The 19,827-nt window shown below is 51.5% G+C and overlaps 1 protein-coding gene across 2 annotated transcripts in view; it reads left to right on the forward strand.

The window, feature by feature from the left end:
- The first annotated feature begins 1,299 nt into the window (after window positions 1-1,299).
- Tns3 (tensin 3) overlaps window positions 1,300-19,827 on the forward strand; it is a 245,001-nt gene continuing 226,473 nt past the window's right edge. For both annotated transcript variants that reach the window (XM_028890993.1, XM_028890995.1), the window contains exon 1: window positions 1,300-1,397. The gene's annotated coding sequence lies outside the window, so the exon portion shown is untranslated. The remainder of the gene's footprint in view (window positions 1,398-19,827) is intronic.

Consider the following 19,827-nt stretch of genomic DNA (forward strand, 5'->3'; position numbering starts at 1 on the left):
GAGGCAGGGAAATACCTGCTTCATTCCACAGGGCCGGTGGCTCAGTCTCCAGGAAGCTTTTGCCTCAGGGAACTAGTGACCAGATTCTTCTCCCCATGTTGCTATTTCCCAGAGCTTCAGGGGTAGGCATAGCCTTCCCAAACCATGAAGGTCTTATACATCTTTGCCTGCGGGAGGGTAAACAGTGTGGCCCAGGCTCCAGATTCTCAATGAAGAAATGGTGTTTGGCAGGCTGGCTGTGGATCCAGGGCTTCAATGTTTCTGAAGACTGCACTGAAAACAGAATTAATTACCAGGTGTAATTTTCCCTGCTCTGCTTTTCCACCATTCCTGACATGCCTGGTTTTCCTTGAAGGCACAATAGGGCAAGAAGGACAGTTCTGCTACCTTGGCATCAGGTAGTGCCCTTAGCTGGCCCAGGTAGGACTCTCAGAGAGTTGCTGTGCCAGGGAGATACAATTTTTGCCCTCTTTTGTAAGGCTACCCTAAGCATGTTCCCGGAACAGTACCAGAGATATCAAGAGCTACTTGTATCCACTTAAAACTGATGGAAATTCCTTTGTGAACTCCAAGGAGATGTAATGCATTTCTCATTCTGTATAAGTTTTAGAGAAACTGTAAAATAGCATGTTGTCTCTTCCCTATAGTTCACAATGGGAAAACTGGGACAGAGGCCCAGCCATCTGAATCTTAGGGATGGACAGGGACAGTCTGTTGGTGTGGCCTCATCTGAGAAAGGTTGTTCAGGGGATCTTCTTTCTTCTGTGTTTCTGGCTTGCCTCAACCTTGCTCTCTCCTGTTAGGTTTGCTTTAAAAGTCAAGCGACTTCTAGTCATCCCCCGCCTCCGCCCTTGGGTGAATTTAGGACCTTGCAGGGGCTGTTGAAGCATTCTGAGCTGCCCTGTAAAGAGTGCTGCTCTATGTACGCGCAGCCCCCGCTAGGTAATAAGCCACAGAAAAGTACTGTAGGTCTTTCTCCCGGCAGGCATAACACTTAGGCACACTGAATGAAAGAATAAACTGGTTTTGCAGGAATGGGACTCGAACCTCCCTCTCCAGGTGCACTTGGAACTGATGAGCCTTTAGAATACTGGAGCCCCCGAGGTGCTTAGGGAGGCCAGTGAGGTCGGAGGGTGTTTTAAGAGCTCATCCTGCTCTGGAACCCTGCGGGGGGGATACAGCCCCTGGAAGCGCAGGACATTGTTAGGGTGATGAGACCAGGTGACCGGCAGGGACCCGGTGAGCGGGCGGTCCGTGGCGATTGCCCGAGCCGCCTCGAGGGGGCCCTGCGGCGGACGCGGGCCGCCAGCCAGGAGGACGGGCCCGCCCGCGAGCAGCTCGGAGCCCAGCCTCGCTTCGGCCATCGCCCCGCCGGACCGCGCTGCGGGTTCGCCCAGGTACCCGGGCCGGGAGCAGGGCAGGGGCGGCCACGCGCCGCCACACTCTTTGTTTGGGGCCCCGCTTGAGTTTCAGAGCCTGGGAGTGGGGGGGTCTTAGAGCTGGGACGCAGACAAGCAGGCACCAGATCTGGGCACAGAGACAGTTGAGGGTGCGGGGACAGGGCGCGGGGGGCACCCGGGAAAGGCATTCGGGACCCAGGACTCGGGATGGCCACGGGATCTGCGGCGATCCGGGGACTGGGGCTCAGCCAAGTCCCCGGGAAAGGACGCGGCGCGGGCTGGCTTGCCAGAGCTGAGCAGGGCTTGGGACGCGGCTGGGGCGCGGGCTGGTAGGGTCCGGGCCGCGGCGCCGGGCGCCGTGCTAGGCGGGCGGGGGCGGAGCAGCTCTATCACCACTTCGGCCCAGCGGACTTTGCTCCCTGAGACAGTTGGGGACGGGGCGACGGAGAGCCGCTTGGGGCTGCAAAGGGATATCTCAGGACTTTACTCCCGCCCTTTCCAGGCAAGTGCCCCGTGCGCCTCTTTTGCTTTCCTTTCGCTTGCTTGGGAGGCAGGGGTCCCATCGCGCCTTTTCCCACCCATTGGAGTCCGGGTGCAGGCGCAGGCCTGGGGGCCACCTGTGGCACGTGCCTCCTGGCACGCGGGCGCTGTAGCTGACAAGTAAGAGGGAGGGTCCCGGACCCCGGGGTCTCTGTACAGTGCTGTATTCTGCCCCAGAGGACGTTCGTTTGAACTGACTTGAGAATCCATGCTGCGGGAAGAGACCCTGAACGCCTTCCTTCCCCCACTGGCATTCTGGCCGGTGCCAGCAGGTGATCCGGACTCGAGCGTGACTGAACACAAAAAGTTCCCTCTGGGGCGTGAGGCCGGCGGACCGAACTGACGAGGGTGATCATAACTGACTGGGACGCCCCGGGCTTTGTCACAGCCCACTCCAACTTTTGTTTTCTGAGGTGTACTTCCCGCCCCAAATGGAACTTTAAAGACACACTCCAAACTAGGAATACAGAAGTCACTGTCTTAATACTGTATAGCCCATCAGGGCTGACTCGTTTGACATTTTGGTACATTTCCTTGAGGCTTTAGTCTGTTCGTATTCATTCTTTTTAAAAAGTGTTTTTAGTTCTTTGCCTTTCAAATGAGATTCGAGTGTCCTTGTGAGTCTGGTGCCTCCCTCTTTGGGGCCTATGAGGTTATATTTGCAAATCAATCAACAAGTATTAAGAAAGGCTTTTCTGTGCTGAGACCTTGAGGGCCGGGAAAGGGGTGGGGTCGTCTGCAGCTGGAGGAGGCCAGGCCTGGAGTTGGAGTGAGGGTATTACATACAGAGTGTCTATATGTGTGTGTGTGGGGGGGGGTTGCTCAAGGAGGTGCATTTGCTGGGTCCTGGGGGAACTAACTGGGGTAATTGGCAAGAAGCCATACCTCAGACAAAGTCATGGTGACCCGCCCCCCCCCCCTAGTGATAGAAGGGTCATAAAGACTGAGGGCTGAAGTGTACTAAACTCTTTGCGTGAAAATTCATTTTATTTCACCTAAGTGACTCTTGGAAAAAAAGACGGAAGTGGGATTATCACACCATTTTGCACATGGGCAAAGAAGTGCCAAGTGTCCTGCTCATGATGTTGAGGTGTGGTAGGGTGGCTGGGATTATGGGAGAGCGCGCCTGGGCTCTATGCTCCCCCTCCTGCGGGTGGGCCGCCACTGCTCCTCTGTCAATTGGATTTGAACGCTTATTCAGAGAGCGCTTCCTCCACTGAGGCCAGCTCCCCTGCCGAGGCTGCTAAAGCTATTGGGGGCCGCAGCTGAGTTATTTCTCTACAAACCATAAGATATGAACCATAAGATACGAACTAAGAAGACAGAAAAGTGGTTGCTTCGGGGAGCCATGCTTCTGAATGCAAACTGATTAGCTTTTACAAAGTGTCTCTCTGGCCTGCTGTGCTTTGAAACTGAGTTACTTGCAAGTGTTGACTCCATAGCTGAAGTTCACAAGGTCAAACTATGTTACTATGCTACAGGAGGTGCTAAAGGAGTTGTTGCATGTGCCATAGCTATAACCTGGGAAGGAAGCCATGACACAAGAAGATGGAGTGGAAGGTACCAAAGGAGGCAGAGATTTGAGCCTCTGTTTGGCAGTCATGGCTTCTGTCTGCCCAGGACACAAGAAGAGGAAAATTTACAAGTAAATTTCAAAGGCCCTGGAGCTACTAGTGGTCTGTCTGCTGGTGACCTGTCCCTGGCTTTGCAGTTTCTTGCTTAGGATCAGTCTGCTGTAAGAGAAGGATACGTGCCAGGGAAGTCTGTGCTGACTTTGTGTTTGAACTTGGTCATGGGGAGGGCTGGGTGCTACTAGCAAAAGCTCTTGGTTTTTCTCTTTGCAAACAGAATGCTCTTTATAGGACCATGCCACCTACCAGGTGGTCAGAGGTATTGCCCACTGAGTGCCTCAGCTGCATCCTTGCCAATGACTCCACACAGGGGCTCCGATAGACTGCTTACCGTATGTTTTCTTGTTTAGCGGCTGCGTGGAGTCTGGTGGGTTTGGATGGACATGTTGGGTCGAGGCAAAAGTTCTTTAAAACGTGCACTGACCCTGGCCCTCCTTCTTGTAGGACCTTGAAAAGCAACGGGGAACAGGTGGGTCTTCAGCTCACCTAGAAAGAAACCTGCTAACAGTGACCTAGTGACATAGAGTGAGCCTCATCTACTCAGAGTCCTCTGCTGCCATTTCTGCTTGTCTAGAATAAGGGGATCAGGTTAGGTGCTTTTAAGCGGGTATTTAGTTAACTGATAGCCAGCCACCCTTTGCTTCTCAGAGTGTAGAGAGTATTATCAGCCAGAGCGCAGTTACTTCTAACGCACATAGTGAAGCAGATATATCCCCATTGGAGTCTCCATGTGGAAGTAGTGCTTAAATTCCTTGCTGTGGGTGAGGAGAAGTATGAACTTCATTTCCAACCCCCCAAGGACAGAGTGTATCTTTTGGTGGAGCACTTGTGTAGCCCGTGAGAGCCTGGGTTCAATCACCAGGACTACAGTAGAAATTAAACAAAGTACAAGACAAGATGCATGCATCCATTCTCTTAGAGCGAACGCAAGTTTGGGATCCTATTTTGTCATATCTGCCCCTGTGTTCCATGCATGTATAGTTTGCTGAGTGTAGCTTGGGGACAGCGACACTGACTTTCTTGATTCCTGTTTCTTGTAAAAGTAGAAGGCACACATTCCCAAGTTTCTTGGAACTTTCTTTTGAAGATTTTGCATCACAAGTGTTTTGGGCATGTTTGCTGTTGTGGCGAGGGACATGTGCTGAGCTCAGACTCCCCGGGGTGGTCCTCAGTGTCTGTGTCAGGTCTTCCTGTGGCACAAACTGTTGCATGGCTCACTGCGTTCTCAGAGAATGTCTAAGGCACCTATTTTTGTTTTCATTTATTTCTTGAGGTGGGATCTTGCTACATAGCTCAAGTGGCCTTGGGTTCTCGATGATTCTGCCGCCGTGGCCTCCCAAAGAGCTGGAATTACAGACATGGACTACCATTCCTGGTTCTGGTTCCTACGTTGTACCTGTCCCCAGCATAGCCGTGTTTAGGGTTCCTCATGTGGTAGCACAGATGCCCAGTGGGGTCTGCCTAAATTTACCACACATGAGGAAGCCAGTGAAGAAAGGGAATCAACGATTGGGGCCATCTTGCTTAGGAGATGAAAGATAGCACAAGTTAGTAGGCCCCAGGATTCGCCAGTGTGTCAGGAAGGGGGACGTTGTTCTTTTTTTTAACTTTTTACATTTATTTATTTGCTTACTTACTTATTCTGTATGAGGTGTGTGCGTGCGCGCGTGTGTGCGCACGTGTGAGCGTGTGCATACCCATGTGTTTCGTGGCTTGTGTGGGAAGGCCAGTGGGCAGCTTGGTGAAGTCAGTTCTCCTCTTCCACCATGTGGGTTCCAGGGACTGATCTCAGGTCACCAGGCAAACACTCTTACCTGCTGAGCCATCTTGCCGGCCCAAAGTAGCAATTCTATTTTTTTTTTTTTTTTTTTTTTTTTGGTTTTTCGAGACAGGGTTTCTCTGTGTAGCTCTGCACCTTTCTGGAACTCGCTTTGGAGACCAGGCTGGTCTCGAACTCACAGAGATCCACCTGCCTCTGCTTCCTGAATGCTGGGATTAAAGGTGTGCGCCACCACCGCCTGGCCAAAGTAGCAATTCTTGAAGATTATTATAATGATCTATAGATTCCTAAAAGATATATTGATCATTTAAAGAGAGAGTAGTAAGCTACCTTTAATGTGTTTTGTCTCAAATGGGTAACTTTAGTAAAAGATTATGCTGAAAGAGTTAGCCAGTGATCTGGAAAAGTTTCCCCTGTGAAGTACCTATCCAGGATGGTTCAGGATCTTTAGAGGCATCAGCCAACAGATTTTGGACCTTTATCTCTGTATCCACCCCACGCTGGGGCATGCCTCATCCCTCAGTGTTTGTGGCTTATGCTGGGTTCTCCCTCTGCCCACAGTCTGCTTTTCTGTGCTGATTTCCTCCATTTTCTAGAAGAGACAGCAAGTGTTAGTGAGTGTCAGTAATCTGCCCACACCGTGGAATGGTACGTTCCCCAAGAGTCCAGTGTCTGCAGTTCTTGGTGTGCTGGCTCAGAGGAGGGACTTCCTCAGCCCCTGGGAGGGCTGCCTCACCCTGTTTGAATGGACCAGCCTGGCTCAGCTGCTCATGCCAGAACTCCGCTTCCAGCTGCTTCCTCGGACACCAAGGCCAGCTTTTCCTTACATCTTCTCTTCCTTCCTTTCAGCTCTAATTATGGCACATTAAGTTACTGGCTCTTCCTCTTCCTTTTCTCTTTGGAGAGAGATAATCACAGCCTCACACCCATCCAGCCTGGCCTTGTTTCTGTTTCAAAGGTATTAGAAGATATCTTTGGAAATTCTGATCACAGCTGCCCAAGGAGGGTCCAGGAAGCTTTAACCCAGGTGCCTGCTGATGACTGAGAGGCAAGCCACACTCCATAGATCAGGGGATACTTCCACAGAGATGAAAGTATTGCCTCCCTACCAGACTGTGTGATGTGATGCCTCATGTGTAGATTGTATTTATTTACTTATTCTAAAATACCTATTTTTATTTTTTTATGTATGAGTGTTTGCCAGCATGTATTTATGTGCACCATGTGCTTGCCACAGCCATGAGGTTGTGAGCCACAGTGTGGGGACTGGAACAGAACTCAGATCCCTTGCAAAAGCGAGTGCCTTGATGACTGAGCCATCTCCCCAGCCCTTGTGTGGAGTTTTTTTTTTTTTTTTTTTAATGGAACTGTTATGAGAAACAGGGACCAAGTCCCGATGTTTTTAATGTATCAGAATCCAGTAGTTGGGAGATAAAAAGAAATCACTCTGGAATTGTGGGCAGGGCCTTGTAGGTTGCTTCTCTTTTTACAGGAGAGCCCGGGCTGCTCCAGGCTCACAGGAGCCTGTTATTTCCCGCCAGAGGGTTCAGGAATCCTGGCTCTCCTCATTACTTTGGAGCACAGCTGCAGTTTGCAGCCTCACTGTGGGCCCACCATAAACTGTGCAGGCCCACATCTGGCCTGCCGGCAGGCGGGCGGGCAGGCAGCCCTGGGGCCACACTGGGCCATTCGCCAGGGTGTCTGAGCCTGTGCACATTCCTTCCAGAACAAAGGCCTCCCTCGGCCTGGTCCTGGCGTTCCTCTCTACTTTGGTAATCCATCACCTTCCTTAGAGGCTTCCTTCCTCACCCACACTGTACTGGCCATTTTGAAAGTCGATCAGAAAAGTGCACAGGGAACTAAACAGCCTCTGGCACCTCGGAAACCTGAAGTAAAACCCCAGCCTTCAGCAGCTATCTCCTGAAGTCCAGGCACCCCAGGCAGGCCAGGGTCCTGTGTGACTGTGGCTCTTGGTGCTTGCTGGCCTCGGGTCCAGTACTCCTTGGGTCCTGCTAAATTCCCTGTGCCAAATGGGCCTGAAAAGCACCCTGCTTGCTGCTGGAAGGGCTTCCTGGTTTGGGGTGTGTTGTCAGATCCCTGTCTGGAAGGGGAGACTGCTTTGCACAGGGAGGTCAGAGTGACAGACGAGGGAGGCAGGAGTGTCCAGTTTGACTCCTCCAGAGACACCTGTAGAATCAGGTGCTCAGGAGTAGAGGAAAGGCAGGCTTTGTGTACAGGTGGGGGCTGGGCGGGCACTGGGGGGGCTGGTTGGGAATGTGTTGTCCTGAGTTTTACTCTTGAGGTAATGGCTGGCTGTGTTTTTGTTTTCTAGCTGCTTTTTTTTCTTTTCTTTTCTTTTTTTCTTTTTTCTTTTTTCTTTCTTTTTTTTTTTTTTTTTGATAAGTTTCTGTAAAATGTGACTTTGGTAAGGTTAGAAAAATGCTAAGGAAGCTAGTTCACTGTCCTCTGTCAGTCAGCTGTCTGTCATTGTGACAACACACCCAAGGACATCTGTGCCAGGGAGGGGCATTTTATTTGGGATTATGCTGTCGCAGAGTTTGGCCCATGGTCAGTTGGCTTCTTTGCTTTTAGGCCTGTGTGGCCGGGGAGCAGGATCATGGTGGGGTGTTCCCTTCTGGTAACCTGGAAACAGCCAAAGAGAAAGGGTCCCCAAAGGGTCCCAATATCCCCCTTCCAGGACACACCCCTCGTGACCTCACTTCCTCACCTCAGTCTCCGGAAGGTTCTACCAGCTCCTAACAGCGCCACAGTCTGGAGACCGGAGACCCTTTAACACGTTGGGTGGGCCCTTGTAGGGATGCTTAAGATGCAAGTCACAGCAGCTCCGGAGTCTGTGGGAGCCTCGTGTTTCCTGTACCTTTTGAATTGACCGAGCTCAGCTCCTTCGATGTGTTCTATTTGATATCCTGCATTGAAAAGCACCGTATAGCAGCTGAAGCGGTTTCCAATCTGAAAATAGCTGCGTAAACAGGACTGCTGTTGACGCTTGGCGCGTGTACCGTAGTTACTGGGGCTTAGCTGTTTGTCTGCTGCTCCTGACTGGTGTGTATCTTTGCACGTAGATTCCGGGGCAGATCAGAGCTAGCCATGTTCCCGGGAAGCTTTCTAATGGGTTGAGGTAAAAGAACTGAAACTCGCTTTGTTGTTGTGAGAAACCCCATGAGATGTAAATGTTAACGTTTTAACCATTAAAAGTGTGTAGCTCAGTGCTTCCCAGCTGTGCAACCATCTGCACCGTGGGTCTCCAGAACTCTGCATCTTGCAAAAACGACATTAGCCCCGTTTCTCTCCCCTAGTTACTGGCCACTGCCGTTCTTCTTTTTGTCTCCATGAGTTGGACTGTCCTGTGGTCCTCCTGTGAGTGGAACCACCCAGCATTTCTGTGACTGGCTTATTCCCCATAGCATAATGCCTTGAAGGATCATCTGTGTTATAGTGCATTTCTTCAGCTTTCCTTCCTTCCCTCCTTCCTTCTCTCCCTCCATTCCTTCCTTCTTCAGGCTTAGCAGTGCTCCATTGTGGATCCACCCTGTCTTACGGGTCCAGTTGTCAGGTAATGGCACGAAAACTGCTTCCACCTTTAGGTGATGAGAGAGAATGCTACTGCGGACATTGGCCTGCTGTCCCTGCTTTCTGTTCTTCTGTTAGACATCCAGAAGCAACCGCTGCTCCTCAGAGTTCCTTGCCCTGGACAAACTGCAGCTAAAACCCTGAATGACCACTGGCTTCTCAGAGTCTACCCACTGTCCTCAAGCTCTTGGTTGGCATCCACAGGGTAACCCAGGCCTGCAGGAAGGGGACCAGGAGGCCTCTCGCCAAGCTGCTCTGACAGATTGTGTAAACTTGGTGATTGATGGGATGAGAAAGAGGGAAGAATGACTTTCATTGAGAGAGAGGAGAGACAGGGAGAGAGAGGGGAGAGAGGAGAGAGAGACAGAGAAAGGAGAGAGAGGAGAGAGAGACAGAGAAAGGGGAGAGAGGAGAGAGAGACAGAGAAAGGGGAGAGAGGAGAGAGACAGAGAGGGGGAGAGAGGAGAGAGAGACAGAGAGAGGGGAGAGAGGGGGAGAGAGAAAGGGGAGAGGGGGAGAGAGACAGAGAGAGAGACAGAGAAGGGGAGGGGGAGAGAGAGGGGAGAAAAAGAGAGAGAGGAGAGACAGAGAGAGGGGAGGGGGAGAAAGAGACAGTGAGAGGGGAGAGAGGAGAGAGAGACTGAGAGAGAGAGACTGAGAGAGAGAGAGAGAGAGAGAGAGAGAGAGAGAGAGAGAGAGAGAGAGAACTAGAGGAGACAGACAGGAGAGAGAGACAGAGAGGGGAGGGGGAGAGAGATGGAAGAAAGAGAGAGAGGAGAGGAGGAAGAGAGAGGGGAGAGGAAGAGAGAGGGGAGAGGAAGAGAGGGGAGGGAGGAGGAGAGAGAGAGAGGAGAGGAGAGGAGAGGAGGGTGGGGGCGGGGGGGGGGGGAGAGCCCAAACAAGCACCTTTAGGGCTGCTCAGTTTTATTTTCAATTAAAAGGGTCTGACTTTGTTTCAGGAGAATGGTTTTAATTTGGATAAATGGTTCAGTCTGGGAACCACATGCCAGCACTTATGATCTATGAGTGCAATTACACAGGGTTACCTCAGCCGAGATTTGGAGGGAATAAGGCAGAGCCTCACTTGCTCGGGTTTGGCTCCCTTGAATGGCGCTGGAGGCCCCAGAGTCGCTGGGAGGAGGCAGCTTTTCTGATCTGTATGAGGAGCTCGCTGGGACCACCAGCAAGAGCACAAACATAACACTCTCATGGCTGGTGCTGGTTAATTTTTACCCTCTGAGAATGCATTCACAATTCCAAGTCAGGAGTGTCAACAAATGGACTCCTGTCCCCCTTGGAACACACTGCACCAGAATTACTGCCCCCTTTCCCAGCACGAGCGTTGCCACGATTGGTCAGGTTTTGGAAGGAGTGGGGGACACTGGTCCTCATGTCACCAGCTTCTTCTAGACTCCTGGGGCAGGTGGGAATGTGGACCCTAGGGAGAGAGGGAGAGAGCTGATCTACACGGGTGGTCAGTTCTGGCTTCTTTCCAAGGAGATGTTGGAGGAGATGGAGCCACACGGGTGCAGGGACAGCGAAGATGAAGCCCCCGGGGGGCAACCGCCTAGAGTGGCCAAGGGAAACTGCAGAAGGTCAAGGAGAATGGGGAAGACTCAGGATGAGGACTCTGTTCATCAACTAGCGGGGTGAGGTGAGGCCCAGGGCAGGCAGCTCCCCACAGTGTTTGCAGTAATGGAGCCTGCAAATCTCCACCAGTACCCAACGATCTCGGGGGTAGGGGGATGGTGGGGTGGTGGTGGGACCTTAGAGAAGGTGTTCATGAGGGATCTTTAGGGAGGGGCAGATCCCAGAGTACAGGCTGCAAAGCAAAGACAGGTATCATCCTGCTGGCTTCTGGAAAGCCTGGTTCCTGTCGTGTTCCCACCATAAAGAAAGCAGAAGGGATGGCTGGTGCCTGGGAAGAGTGACAGGCAGGACAGGGTGGACTCTAGTATTTAGGTCCTGGCCCTTTTCCTAAGCAAGGACAGGTAGGTGGGTGTGTTAGCCAGTTGAGAGTTACTGTAACAAAACACCCGAGGCAGGTTGTCTTTGTTTGGCAAAGCAGCTTTGGAGCTTGCGTGTCTAATACTCCTTAGACTCGGATGAGGGTCTGAGGGAGGATGGCGGCACAATGATGGGAACACAGTTGGGAAAAGGCTCACATCTTCAAACAGGAAGCCAGTTTGTGAGTCACAGCTGTTCTCTGATGGCCCAGGATCCCATGAGGCCTACCTTCAAGTTTCCACGTCAGTTTCCCCAGTGACCTAGCCACCTTCTATTCTGCAGCTGAGAATGACTATGACAACTTCTGATCCGCACGCAGACAGCTTGGAATATGCCACCTTCTATTAGGCTTCACCTCTTACAGATACATCCTATCTCTAACTACCTCCACACAGAGGATCAAGGTCCTAGCGTGTGACCCTTTTGGGGGACACACCAAACTGTACCCAAACTATAGTAGCGACCCCTGGCCCTGTGGGTCCACGGCACGCCGCTGCACTGCGGTACGTAGCCTCATTTCTTCTCCAAAGCACCCCAATTTCCTGGTAGGTTCCTCAGAGACCTTTCTCATTTTAACCAGCTCATAACGATTAAGAAATTGAGCCGGTGAGTACCCAGCAACACATTAGAATTATTTGTCTCATTCTTTTAACCCCACCCCCCACCCCCACCTCTATTTTAGTAGGAAAAAAATGGGTCATCAACACATACATGCTGCTCTTTGGAGGCATTCTGTTAGCGGTGATAAAATGAACAGAATGATTGAGGGCGCACGGTTCTCCTCACACTGTAAGACTCAACGCCGCAGCACGTCATCGCTCCCCTCCTCCTGTCTAGTCATCTTCACAGCGCATGTGCAGTCATCGCACTGACGATTTGCTCAAAGCTGCCTACCCATCCTAAGTGTGTCCCATACTCCTGCTATCTTCACATGGGTGGCTGAAATGGCTGCACACGATGCTCAGGGTAATGACCAAACTAGCCTGGTCCCTCAACTTCAGGGCTGGTTGCTAAGTGGTTCTTGTCCATGCTTCCTCCTGAAAAACCCCAAATCCTTTTTGGCTACCGCTGGTTGTGTTGCTGGGTGCCCTCTCATTTTTACACAGAGCCTGAGTGACGTCTGTGATGTGGCCCCCTGTGGCCTGTAGTTCTATCTCCAGGTTCTGCCTTCCTTCCCTGCCCGAGCACAGACTAGTTGTCCTGGCTTCTTGGGCTTCCTGGGTGAACTCAGACACCTGTGGCCAGCCGCGCTCTGATGGAGCTGGACATGTGCGGGAGCGTTAGTGCTGACTTTGGCTCCGTGGGTGTTTGGCTGGGGCTGCTGGTACACATCCAGCCGGGGCCTCTCTGAATTCAGCTGCACATTCACTGCCAGCCCAGCCCAGCTCCAGACAGACTGAGCTTCGGTTCCCCGTGCCAGGATGAGCTGGGAGGGTGAGTGGAGCTGAGCTGACAGAGACTTTTGGCTGACTGTGATCTCTATTGTCCCATGTCCCTTTATCCTCTGGAATTACTGTCTGTCCTTTCCTCGTTTCCGCCTCGTTCTGCCTGTCGTCAGACCCACGTGCCCTGGGAACATCAGTTCTCTGGTTCTGTGGTGCCAGATGGTTCTGTGCAAATAAGAGGAGGGCCTCGGCCAGGAGCTGCTGGGGACAAACTGGCCCGGCCTATTTGTTCTGGGGGGTGAGATGGAGCAGGAGAGACTTTGCAAGAGCAGACACACCTGCCTCTGTCCTGTGCAGCCAGGTGGTTTTGGCTCTGTCCTCAGTCAGACTCCTCTGAAAGGATGCTGAAGGCCTGTCAGTAATGAGGAGGGCCTTGCTGAGTGGTTAGGGGTCGCCAGGTTGTGCACCCAAGGGCCTTCCTAAATGAAAGGCTAAGGGCACACCTGTGGCCTTTCCTTCCTCTGATGTGATTTCCTCTTGGGGAGAGCACAGGGCCCAAAGAGGCCTTTTATAAGAAGGCCAGTGGCCACATGCCAGTCCCCGCCCCCTGACTGGTCAGGCTGGCTTGGCTGCAAGGCCTTGTCCCCTCCAGGATGGTCTAAGCAGGCATGCTGGCTGTCACAAATGTGCATGCTTAGGTCCTGAGCCTGAAGTAGCCGTGCCCTCCTTCTAACATGGTAACATGTTCGATCTCTCACTCGTCACTGAAATTTGAACTCCAAGGACAAGAACCAAAGCCGTGGGCTCTTTTTTTTTTTTTTTTTTCCCAACGTGATAAGAGTTTTGGAAGGAGTTAAGAGATAGCTTCGCGTCCTTGGGCCAGGCATTACCTGACTCAGGGGCTTTGTTTTACCCTTGTCTGATGCCCACATGCTTGGCATGAGTGTGTGTGGGATGCCAGTGGTTCTGTGCCCAGCTGGGAGCATTCTAGCTTATCTTTGTGAGAAGGGACAGGGTGGGGGCGGGGGTGGGGGGGGTAAGCACAAACTTTCACATTTTCCCAGGGTTTCATTAATGTTTCCAGGGTCATGATTTCTTTCCTGGAGTTCTGCCTTGCCGTATATATGTCTTTACCATTCAAAAGAGTAATTTGTACTTTTTACAGACTTGGGGAATCTAGCCTGGTGTTACTTTCTTGGAAATAAGCCACGTTTCCAGTTACCGTCTTAGTGAAAGTTGATGGCAAATCCCTGGGAGGAATGCCTGTCAGGCTCCCTGCTGCGAACTGCAGATACAAAGCCTGTACTGAACTATGTTGGTAGCACAAAAGAATTGTTCTTTCTGGATGGTGGGGGTGGGGGGGGCAGTTTCCCTGACATCCATACAGTAAAATGGCAAGAATTATTTCCTTTGTCTTCATGTCAGAATAAGTCCCAGTCTTAACACAGACCCACCAGTAAATGTGTGACCTCTTGTTTAGCATTTAAGGGAAGATTCTGTCCTCCAAAGATGCCAGGCATCCAGTAGAGCTGGCTTGTGAATCGGGGGTCTCCCCACACACTTACCCGAGTTCTGTTGAGGCCACCCGAATCGTGTTCTTGGATCCTGGATTCAGGACCACACATACTGTGGAATTTTGCAGAGATTTTTCGATCTGTAAAATGAAGACACTGGTTCCTGAGAAGTGGGTGAGGTGACAGGGGGTGGTCCTGTCCACATTGTGGCCTACGTTCACCCCCTGTGGCGAGTGGGAGATAGCATGTCTCAGCATCCCCTCCTCGCTTGATCCAGTTGACCTTTATCAGAGAATACAGCCTCTTCAGGGCCACTGTGCCAGTCAGCTGGGCAAGGCCTTGACCCAGGGGCAAGCACATGGCTGCCATGCTGTCGCGTGCTCAGAGCTCCCAGCTTCAGCCTGGCTTTCCATCACACCCTGTTCTGTGGCTACCTGTGTGGGAAAACTGTGGATCAGTGGCAGTTGGACCACCTAGAGTTGGCGGGGGTAAATGGCAGGCCTGTACCTTGGAGTGGAGGGAACCACAGACATTACCGTTGAGAGGTCGTGAACCTTCGGATTCATTTGTTTCCGTCTTTGTCCTTGAACTCTCTCCACTCCTCATTCCTTTCTGTGGTTGTGCCCCAGACACCTTGAGCCCTCCCCTCTAAGCCAGAAGTCCGTAGCTGGCCACTGCTACGGGGGTCACATAGTTGCCCACACTTGGACAGACCCAGTGAGAGCTGCCGGGCGCTGCCTGACTCAGACCCAGGCCTCCTTGGCTGTACTGAGTTCTCCTGAAATCCCTGGTTGCTGGCTGTGGCTCACAGGGCCAGGGCCTGGGTCCCTGTTTCTCCTGCAGCTGATGCCTGCTGCTGATTCACCCACTTGCTGGCTGCCTTCTCTCCCTCGGGGGCCAGAAGGCTTAGGTTTCCTGATAACCAGCCTTTCCCTGTGTTGTGACTTCAGTGATCCATCAAGTTCTCAAAGACTAAGTAAGCCAGGGCAGAGAGTAGGAAGCTGCCAGGGATGCTCCAGGGACGGGCCTTGCTGAGGTACCTGTCTGTGGCTGTAAACATCAGCAAAGACTCTTACAAGGAGCTTGGAGGCTGCGGAATCACCTGGATGCTCCTTGAGCTGTTCTTACCTTTCGAGACAGGGCAGCGTGGCCCCTAGAATGCTAGTAATGCATTCTGCCCCTGCTTCCATGTTCTATGGCCCCACTGCTGCTGAAAAGCTCCATGGGATGATAATCTAGAACTCTGCCTGTTTTCATGGTTCCCTTGAGTGTCCTTGAAGGTCCAGAAGCTGACATGGGGCTTGTGACAGATGATGGTAGGAGTGACCTACTACTGCCCTGTCTCCCATTGGCTCTGTCTTAGGTCTCTGTCTTCAGCCAATGGTGAGGCATTTGGATCACAGGGTCAAGTCAAGCCAGTCACCTGTTTTATTGACCAACTGTGCAGTGTTGGCCTTTTCACCCATCTTTCTGAGGTAGATACTGAGGGCCTGCCCTGAGCAAGACAGCCAGGGGTGTGAGGGCAGCGAATCTTTGGGGATACCACCTTTCCCCAGGGGTCAGGGGAATCTCCCTGTCACAGAAGGGTCATGTGTATCCTGGGGACTGGGGGCCAATGGTCCTACCATTACCTAATGTGTCAAGGTGGATACGTACTGAGGACTGGGGATCAAGGGGCACTCCTCCCCCATCATGGTCTCATCACACCAAGCCCTGCTTCCTTCCAGCTCACACACTCTGACCAGGTCACTGTCTGATGCCATGGAGGTGGACATTGCCTGTCCCAGGTGGTGGCTTTGGTGCTTTAGCTTTTCCCACTCATTCTGAGAACTTGCCATTCACCGCATCTGGATTTTCGTGATGCTGCAAACAGGAAGCTGCAGCGAAGAACAGACTAGCTTAGTCAATGCTATTCTCGGCACCCCCCCCCGCCCCGCCCCCTTTTTTGGGAAATGTTCATAGTTTTAGAAAACCCGAAAGACTAAGATGTGACCTCTTGTGTACCCTTCATTTTGATTTATTAACTTTTTCTTGGTCATTTGTCAGATTTACTTTATCCCTCTATGTTTTTGGCTTGTTTTGTTTTAAGATAGGCTTGTATGTAGCCCAGGCTAGCTACATGTAACCTGGCAAGCTCAGTGGTTCCAACACCCAAGAATGATGTCTACCTGAACCTGTTTCTATGCAGAAGGCTAAGAAATGATAGCCTGTCATTGTTATTAGGATCTCTCTCTCTCTCTCTCTCTCTCTCTCTCTCTCTCTCTCTCTCTCTCTCTCTGTGTGTGTGTGTGTGTGTGTGTGTGTGTCACTGTGTGTGTGTCACTGTGTTGTCTGGCTGGCCTGAAACTTACCAGGTAGATCAGTAGACCAGGCTGGCCCTTGCTCACAGAGACTGGCCTGCCTCTGCCTCCTGAGTGCTACTGTTAAAGGCATGCCATCATGTCAGTCTGTTGTTAAGCTCTTTAGAAACACTTGCTCTCTTTCCAAATAGATTGTGGTTTGCCAACCCACTTTACCTGGGCAGCAAGTGCATCCATCTAAAAAGCACTGTAGTCCAGCATTTATTTATTGCATGTATTCTTTTAGTTTCTCAGTTTCTCTCTCTCTCTCTCTCTCTCTCTCTCTCTCTCTCTCTCTCTCTCTCTCTGTGTGTGTGTGTACAGACACACATGGGGTGGAAGCCATAAGTCAACCCTGTGTGTTCCCTAGGTGCTGTCTATCTTGGCTTTTTGTTTAATTTATTTAAAGATTTATTACATGGGGCTTGGAGAGGTGGCCCAGAGGTTAAGAGCATGTTCTGCTCTTTCAGAGAACCCAAGTCTGTCCCAAGCACCCACTTTGGGCAGCTCATAACTGCCTGTAACTCCAGCTCCCAGGATCTGACACCCTCTTCTGGCAGACCCTCCTCCCCCCCACCCCCGAAACAAACACACACACACACACACAGAGTTAAAAAGACATTTTTTAAAAAGATTTAATATTTTTATTCTCTTTGTATGGATGTACATTTGCCTGTGTGTATGCATGTGCACTATGTGCAAGCCTTGAGCCTGAGTAGGTCAGAAGAGGGTGCTGTATCCCCTGGGACTGGAGCACAGGTGTTTGCAAGTCACCATGTGGGTGCTGGGAACTCTAGACCACCGCAAGTGCAGTCAGTGCTCTTAGCCTCTGAGCCATCTCTCCAGCCTTGACCTTTGCTTTTGAGGCAGGATCTTGCACTGACCTAGAGCTTGCTGCTTGGGTTGGTTGACTGGCCAATGAGGCCAGGACTCTGCCTGTCGCCTTTTCCTCAGGGATGGGACTTCAAATGCATGCCTCCATGCAGGGCTTTTTTTGTGTGTGAGTTCTGGAGTTCGAGCTCAAGTTCCTCTAGCTAGCCTGGGAAGGGTAGCACTCTACTGGGCTGTTTTCCCAGCCTCTACTTAGCTGTCCTTTACTCCATCCTAGGGAATGGTTATCTGAAGTGCTTGCAACCTGCATGTCGTGTTAATGTGCTTGCTTTCACAGTCATATGACTGATACTTTCTGAGTGTTTGCCTCAGGTGTAGCAACCAACTGCCTCTCCATGCTGAGCAAGAGCCCGTGTTTTTAGATGTTTAATGGAGTGATCTGTAGCCAGCACTGTGGTGGTAACTATTAGAATCTCCTGCTCTGGGCTGTACTGAGGAACCGCGTCAGACTCCCAAGGATCGGCTGGGTGAGGCCTAGAACGATTCATCCAGGTTAATCCTTTTCCAGTGCGTGATGCTCACTGAAGCCCCAGGAAAGACGTTGAATCAGGGAACTTTCCGTTTCCAGTTGTCTTCTCAGTAGCCCACCAGCACTGTCCTGTTATCCACGGCTCTTGGAGGTTCTGCCTGGAGAAAGCCGCACCTGCCTGCTGTCCTCACACTTAGGGGAATATTCTTTGCTCACTGAACCCCCAAATTCAACTCCTGCCCAAAGTTAGGAAGCACAGCCTTGTGGGGCCAGTGCATGTTTTCAGACTTTATTCCTATTTGACCCTGACACCCACCCACCAAAGCATTTGACTTTAAAGACCGAAACTTCTCCGTATCCAGAGGCCTGAGCCTCACAGCTACAGAGTAGCCAAGTTGCTTGGCACTTGGGTGCCCCCAGGGACCCATGAGCCACTCCGTGAGAAGGGATTGTGTCCACAGAGCAGGAGATGCTGTGTGGGTCAGAGGAGGTGGCAGCTGGGAGCTTAGTTATAAAGAGCGTCAATGAGGGTTTCCACAGAAACAGAACCATCATGAGGTTTTCATGTACAGATGTTCCCTGATTTAATGATGGGACTGCTTCCCCATAAACCACTGTAAGTTGAACATCTAAGTTGGAAATTTTTTTTTTTTTTTTTAAAGTCAGCCCAGCCTACTGAATGCCACTGTGTCGTGTGGCTCATTGGTGTCCCTCCCTCGAGGTTCTGTAGCTACTGGAGCGGTTGTTGCCCGGTGTCAGGAGCGAGTGCTGCACCCCTACACTGTTGGCCGGGCAACAGATCCCAAGCCACAGCTCCAAGGATGGGGCCTGTTTGATGTGTGTTGATCCCGCACCCGCCACCAGTCAGAAACTCACCCATGCAGCTGCTCCACACTGAGGACTGTCCATCTGCCCAGTCGCATTATAAATGGATCTTCTCACATAATTCTGAGGGCTGGCAAGTCTCAAATCTGCTTAGAAGGCAGGGAGGGGGGGAGGGGGGGAGAAAGCTTTGTTTCTGAGGCAGATTCTCATTCTGTAACCCAGGCTGTGTGTTCAAACTCACAGCCATTCTCCTGCCTCGGCCTCCCGACTACTGGGACTATAGGCACGAGTGGCCTTGCTTGGCCGGAAGTCTGGCTCTTCTAGCAGGTCTTGGGGGTGTAATGATGTGCCTGAAACTATCTGGTGCAGAATCACTTCTTCCTGGAGCCTCAGTTGTTTTGTTTTGCTTTTTGGGGGTTTTCTCCTGATTAGATAAGGCCCCCACATTGTGAAAAGCCATGCGCTTTAACCAGTTAACCAGCTAAGTGTTAACAACCCTTTACAGCTGTCTAATGTTTGAGCACATGTGTATCTTGATGTAGGCAAGGAATCTTCGCTGGGGCCTAGCTTGGCTTCCTTCATTTCATTATCTGGGTGGGTGGGGTTCGCTGGACAGTTGACTTCCCCTCGGTCATGCTAAGTGTTCTTTAGGTCTCATGAGCGTTCATTGATCCACATAACCGAAACAGCTGGAAGCAATGTGGACATCAGACTTGGTTTGATCAAGGAACTCAACCCACTGACTGCCCGTAAGCAAGTTATTTTCCTTTTCAGTTGTCAATCCTATCAGAAGGCTGAGAGAGAGAGAGAGAGAGAGAGAGAGAGAGAGAGAGAGAGAGAGAGAGAGAGAGTGAGTTTCCTGTGGCAGTTCACAAAAATCCTAAAACAGCCGGGCGGTGGTGGCACACGCCTTTAGTCCCAGCACTCGGGAGGCAGAGGAAGGCGGATCTCTGTGAGTTCGAGGCCAGCCTGGGCTACCAAGTGAGTCCCAGGAAAGGCGCAAAGCTACACAGAGAAACCCTGTCTCGGAAAAAAAAAAAAAAAAAAATCCTAAAACAACGATCTGCCGGCAGCTGCTTTGTGCTACCCAGCCCAGGGTTGTGTTTCACGAAGTCGGTGGCCGAGGTAGAGAGAAGACTGAGAAAGCTGACGGCACACGGGTGTGGAAAAACTCCTGACAGGGTTCTCCTCACTCGACGGCTTTAGCTCATAGCCCTCAGGAGAAGGGGGGCTGTCCCTGTCGGCACGCGGCTGACGTCAGAGGTGACCAGACTCGGGAAGATCATGTCTCCTGAGTATAGGGGACAATGTCCCCCGAGGTGGTGGTGGGGGCTTCCTGGTAGCAAAGCCCATACCCCAGCCCTCCTGGTGAGCCCTGCTCTGCCCCTCATTGGGCCACTATCCAGGGACTTGTGACTTACCTTTTTTTGTTGTTGTTGTTGTTTTTTCAGGACA

This window comes from Peromyscus leucopus, chromosome 10 (assembly GCF_004664715.2).
Source record: "Peromyscus leucopus breed LL Stock chromosome 10, UCI_PerLeu_2.1, whole genome shotgun sequence".
Lineage (NCBI taxonomy): Eukaryota > Metazoa > Chordata > Mammalia > Rodentia > Cricetidae > Peromyscus > Peromyscus leucopus.